Genomic DNA, 6,811 nt, shown 5'->3' with positions numbered 1-6,811 from the left:
CAAACAGGATGCATTAGTGCATGGTTACACGGATTCGGATTATGCCGGTCATCCAGATAACCGGAAGTCTACTACCGGTTATGTATTTACATTCACAGGAGGTGCTGTGTCATGGATATCCAGGATGCAGAAGTGCACTGCCTTATCTACTACAGAGGCCGAGTATATTGCAGCCACAGAGGCTTGCAAGGAGGCATTATGGCTATCTCGGTTAGTGGTTGATTTGGGTTATACAGGGGATATTCCATTGTTGCATTGTGACAGTCAGAGTGCCATCCAGTTGGCAAAGAACCCTGTCTTTCATGCAAAGACGAAGCATGTGGATGTGAAGTATCACTTCATCAGAGAGGTGATAGAGAACAAGCAAATTCAGCTTGTTAAGATTCATACGGATGACAACCCGGCTGATCTGTTGACGAAGAGTTTGCCTCCGGAGCGGTTTGCTCATTGCAGACACTTGATGGGCATTGGATGAGGCCATTTTCAGCCTTGATATGGCCTTGTATATTATCATGTACATGCTGATTTTTCTTTTCCTTTACTTAAGGGCACTTTGCCTTTAAGTGGGAGGTTGTTGGGGTAAAGGCGTTATGCCCACCCTTATAGTGTGTACAAGCCCATAAGTTATAGTACATAGTACACTTAGTACTTTTAATGTACTAAGTGCACTATGTGTACTAGTGCAATATACATGTGTGATAGGGGAGTCACACACTCATGCTTTTCATGAGTTGACTTATCCCCACAACTCTCTCTCTCTCTCTCCCTTGCTTCTCTGTGTATGTCTCCCATGAATGAACTCTAAACCCTAATTCAGGTTTCTCCCCATCAGGGTAGAGCACAGTATGTTATTCTGAGGATGCATGATGAGCTCTTTGGCGTGCTCAATGTCTATGCGCCTAACCATGCTAGTGCCAGAGCAGAGTTCTGGACCCTTGTTACAGATGCATTGCCCGAGGCCGCACATTGGTGTGTCGGAGGAGACTTCAACATGCTTGAGGACCCGGCCGATAGGGTGGGAGGGAGTCATGTTATCGTGCACGGCACGAAGCTTGCAGCTTGGGAGCAATTTTGCATGACACTACGGATTACTGATGCATGGCAGCATGAGGCTTTCTCCCGCTCTCATGACAGTCTTAGTTTTTCTTGGTCAGATCGCCGGCAGGGAGGGACTAATCTATCACGGATTGATCGCTTCTATGTGGGCGATAGGTTCGGGGAGCGTGGGGGCTCCGTTGGCATTCTCGCTGGCACTTCTTTTTCCGACCATGCGCCAATTATTTTGACACTTGAGGAGGGGACTCGGGAGACCAGCTTGCAGTTGAGGATCCCAGAGAGGATACTCACAGATTCCAGTCTTTCTGAGGACATTGAGAGGATATGGCATGATAGCCAAAGCTCTGACCTGGATGCAGCAGGCCAGTGTGCCCAGGGACTCATTGAGCTCAGCTCTTTTTTGCACGCTGTAGCCTTGACACGGCTAGGAGAGACACGAGAGCAGGAGCGCCGCTTGAGGCGTAGCCTTGCTTCGCTCCAGCGTCTTCAGGAGCAGCAGCCTACATGTGAGTGGGTGGCGTCCCAGCTGAGCCAGGCACGTGAGAAGGTTAGAGAGGCAGAGGAGCAGAGACATGGGTTCTACTATCATCGCCAGGCCTCACAGTGGACGCAGCTTGGTGATAGAGTGACTGGGGAGTTCTTTGAGATTACCGAACCCCGCCATGCTCGAGCAGGTGTACGCCAGCTCAGGAGACAGGACGGCTTGTTAGCCACTGAGCCCGGGGAGATTAGAGCCATTGCCATTGAGTTCTATAGAGACCTGCTCTCAGCGGAGCCAGCCACGGAGGCACGTGATGCTTGCAGACAGACTGTGTGGGCCCATGTACAGAGGAGGGTCACAGATCGTATGCGCACAGTTCTGGGTGAGCCTCTTTCAGAGGATGAGCTGGTTGAGGCTTTGAGGGTCCTTCCGCGCCATAGTTGCCGTGGGGAGGACGGATTGATGCCTGCCTTTTTTATGCGCTGTCGGGACATTTTGGGGCCAGGCCTCCGCAGGAGCTTTCAGTATGTTTTGGACACTGGGGTGATGCCACAGAGTTTTTCAGAGGGCTTGATCTTTCTTATCCCCAAGGGGGAGGGAGTGTTTGATGATATTCGGCAGTGGAGACCCATGGCACGGGCGTGCACGTGACATGTTTGCACATGTGAGAGTACCTCACCGAGGAGCAGACTCAAGGGAGGAAAACAAGCCACGCTAAGAAGTAATGTGCTTGCTAGCACTAGCGTTAAAGTACCAAACCTGCCAATATGTTACTGACAAGCATACATCATGTATACACCGAAAGACCGATCATCATGTGCATAGTTACCAGGAGTTTCAGAAATGCCTGATTTGAAACAGGTTTCAAAAAGGTTTCAGAAGTTTCATATTTTTTTGTAACGTCTAAAAAAAGTTTCATACAAAAAATACAAAAATATATATATTTTTCAATTAGAATTTACATGAAAATATGTATTTAGGCCATGACCAAGGCTCAAGTGTCCTTGTTGAGATGGTCAACTAGTCACTAGCAAGCAAAAAAGGAATGTCAAAAAAAAGTTTCATACAAAAAATGCAAAAAATATAAGTTTAGAATATACATGAAAATATGTATTTAGGCCATGGCCAAGGCTGAAGTGTCCTTCTCAAGATGGTCAACCAATCATCGGCACGTAGGAAAGGATGTGTGCATGCAAGTTGAGTAGCAAGCAACAAGAAAAAATACGCTTCGGAAATGTGTATGTATGAAATTGGCATGTAAGGTTTTTGGGCCTTAAAAATTTTAGGTGAATAAAAAACGAGTTTCATATTCTGAAACGTTTCGTAAAAGTTTCGGTCAATTTCATATGATTTGAAACGGGTTTCGTTGCTATTATGATCATGTGCGTAACTAGCTGCTGACTCCTCAGCACTAGGTGTTGATGCATCGGCCAAAGATGTGCCTAAATCTTTTTTCTTCTCCTTCTCCTTCTCCAACCTTTTCGTACCTTCATTGATGTAATGCCTTGGCTTCCGACAGTAATTGCACTTGCCTTTCTTCTTAGGCTTCTCACCCTCTTTCTCGGCATCCTTGTCAAAACACTAGGCTGAATTTGCCTATGGCTTGTAGCCACCCTGTGAAGAGGCTTTGCCTTCGCCTCTTTGACTAGCAAGAAAAGCCTCACCCCCCAACATGCAAGATAGACATGTTTTGCCGTGATTGCTCTACTTGCAAGAACACAAAACCAACTCATCAAAAGTGAGGACATTTGGATTACCCTTCATCATGATCCTCATAGTAGAAGAAAAACCTTGGTAAGTATCTCGCAATGCATTGGGATAGTAGGCATTAAAGAATTGACAGGACAGATCTCATCAATGCTAGCAAGTTGCTCTCTGAAATCTTTGATTTTTGTAAGAAACTCATCCATCGAGTCTCCCTTTAGATGCTCAGACTCCAATAGTTTCCCAAGCTTTCTTGGCAGTGTTACATGAACGAATATGCAGGATTACGCTCCAGTTGACAGACGATGCAAGCAACGCATGTGATTGTGCATTGCTTCCATCCCATCTAACTTGCTCTTGAGAGCTTGTTGCTGCATTAGTGAGACAGTGCGTGCCTCAATGCCAACAATCACATTCCAAAGCCCCTTGCAACTAATGCATGCCTCATCGTGTAAGACCATAGGGGATAATTGGTCCTATCAAGCTTATCCTGAGCAGATAACATTCCAAATACATCATTGCCACCCATTGTTTCCCTACAAACAGATTCTATGACCCACAGACTACAAGTGTCGAAACACACTTTAGAGACAACGTACATTGAATGCAACCTGTATTGCTGTTGCCAAGTAGTTGACTGATAGACCCGCAAATAATTTCTCTGACCCAAACACAAAGGAGCAAAATCCCAACACATTGCAACCACACATATCTCATAATACGTTGGGCATTTGAACATACAATGGGCCTTGTCCTCTACTATGGTGCATACTTTACTCCTCTCACGGGATGTTCTCAACTCTCCCAATCTCCACTCCGAGGCAGAGGGAGGATCCTAAGATGACCAATCTGTCATGCCAATAGCATGTGACGTGGATCTGCATGTACCACAGGATCTCAAAGAATCCATCCCCGATAAGTCTCAAAAAATGCTCTTTGTAGAACCCACATTTTGTCCCAAACTCTGATGAAGAGACCCAAGTTTGTAGGCCAAGTAAATCCAACTGTGATCCAATTGATCTCTTGTCGTGAGAGGTTGTGGTGTGGAGAGTATAGGCTGTACTGAAATGGGGGAAAGACAATCCATCTGCAATCCATGTGCATGAAACCATTCAACTACCTCCAAGTCAAACAAGGGTGGCCACTGTCTTTTCTACGAGATGGAGGACGGTCCTGCTCTCTCTCCCTCTCAAGATGCAGCTGCATAGAAGACTCTAGTGCTAGCCGAGGGAGACGGTCTCTATCCAAGGAGTATGAATGTAATTAATGGTCTGGATGAAAGCATCCGTGACCAGTGGGGCTACCCTAAACTCAACACGTATTATGTCATGGGACACTAATGGCTTACTCCTGATCATGCTTGACAACCTTAACACCAAAAACCTCTCAATACTCCTCCACACATCCTCTCTCAATCATGGTTCCCAAACATCTGCTCCATACATAGTTGTTGGGAGTACTAAGGTGTCAAAAGAGCCAAGACTTAGTGCGGGGTACTTGAAAATGTGCTATGAAGCATTGTCTCTCCAAACAGGCCACATAGGCATGTCCTCATGCTAATTTGTCACTGGCAGCAGTAATCATATGGAGAACAGGCTGCTCCATACATAATCGTAGAAAGTATTAAGGTATCAAAGAGCCAAGATTTAGTGCAAGGTTCTTGCTTGGGAGCACTCTCTCCAAATGGGCCAAGGAGGCTTGCCCTCATGCTAATTTGTCATCAGTGGCAACAAATCCTCATACGAAACACAAGGCCTATAAATGTGACTCCGAGGTATACATATCTTGGCACAATCTTGGCACAATCTATACTCGCCCCCCCCCCCCCCCCCCCCCCCCCCCGCCCCATGTATAGGAAGGATAGCCATAGGTGGTCGTCAGTTTCACTTTGTCCAAATTAACCGTCTCACCATTTTGGGCATCTCCAAAATTCATGTGTGTGGATGGGCTTTGGATGCCCAAAAGATCAAGAATGTACAAGCTTTGGGAATGGGAGATTATCCTGTATAGATGACCAAGTGTTCATAGCTTGGTTTAGGCACTCAAGACGGTTTCTTGGACACAGTGGAAAGAATGTATGGTGAACTCTTGAGGATTTGGGAGAGATCGAGCAATGAAACAAGTTTCTAAATGGTGCTTACATGTATTTCTCATGTGGTGAAACACAAAGAGATCATCTCCTAAATTTTAGGGAAAGTTGCTATTTTTGGCCGTCTCCGATGGAATTTCCGTTCGCGCCACTACCTCCGGAATTCGGCAGAGATCAAGGATTGCCAAAGCGCCATTGTGAAATTAGCTATCCTCTGGGATATTTTTAGAGCTGAAGATTGTGGAATTTTTGGCCTTTGGATTTGGGACATGTGGCAGATATGAGAATAAAAGTGAGACAAGTGTCCTCACACTTGTCAATTAAGCTCTAAACGTGGCATTGTAGCATTTTCTTGCTTATTTGAACATGAGAGAGTTATCTCTTAGGCAAGGTTGAGCTTCAAGCAAGTTTTCAAAGGCTGAAAACTCTGATTTTTCACCATTTCTCTTCATTTCTAAGCCCACCATAGCCATATCCAGCTTGGGAAAGATGATTTTCATTACTCTACACCATCTTGCACACCCCGGATGGCTGTTTTTCACCGAAACAGTCCTAAAGCTTGCTAAAATTTCTGGTTGTATGTGATATACAAGCTGGGCTGCAGCGTCTACAGCTCATGGATGAGCCACATGGGCTGGATTACAGGTTTATGAGCTCATGAATGAGCCACATTGACTGGTTTATAGGATTATATGCTTGTGGAAGAGCCATATGGGCTGTCATGCAAGTTTATGCGTGTATGGAAGAGTTATGTGGACTGTTATACATGTTTATATGCCTATGGAAGGACATGTTGGATAGCCATATTGGATGAAGGACAGGTTTATGGTTGTATATGGATAATCCAACATCTCCCATGGGGAGAGAAAGGCCCTTGAAACTTGTACATGTTATATTTCTCCTTGGATAATGAAATACTCCAAGGGGGGGGTCGGCCCATTCTGGCCTCTATGCGGTGTTATATGTGCAACTTTTATTTTCAGCTTTGTGGATTGTTTGATGGCTGTGATTAAATGCCGAAATGTTTAATTTTGCTCATGGCATAGTCACAAGGGACGGGGGATGGGGACGGGGGACAAGGATGGGGACGGGACGGGGGACGGCCATAAGTAGGGAATGGCACTCAAAAAATACTTTTTTTTAAAGTTTTTCTACTCTACACTTATTCTACTTTGGAAGTACATCAAAATGAGGCTTGAGGGAGAGAGACCAGAGAGAGTAGATACACTCATAGAGTGTAGCTTGAGGCTTGAGGCTTGAAAGTTGAGAGAGAGAGTTGCTTGAACTTTGAAGTTTGAAGTTTGAAGCCTTGAAGCCTTGAAAGTTGAAAACTTGAAGGGGTGTGTGTGTGCTTGTAGCCTTGTAGCCTTGTTCTTATATAGATATTAGATAGGCAAGAGAGAGAGGCATGGGCCAAGCCTCAAGGCCCAAGGCCCAAGGCCCCAAGCCTAAAGGCCAAGGCAGGCAAGGGCCAAGGCCCA

Source organism: Cibotium barometz, chromosome 24 (genome assembly GCF_041138505.1).
Source record: "Cibotium barometz isolate CiBa-2024 chromosome 24, ASM4113850v1, whole genome shotgun sequence".
Classification (NCBI taxonomy): Eukaryota; Viridiplantae; Streptophyta; class Polypodiopsida; order Cyatheales; family Cibotiaceae; genus Cibotium; species Cibotium barometz.
This window is presented reverse-complemented; position numbering follows the sequence as displayed.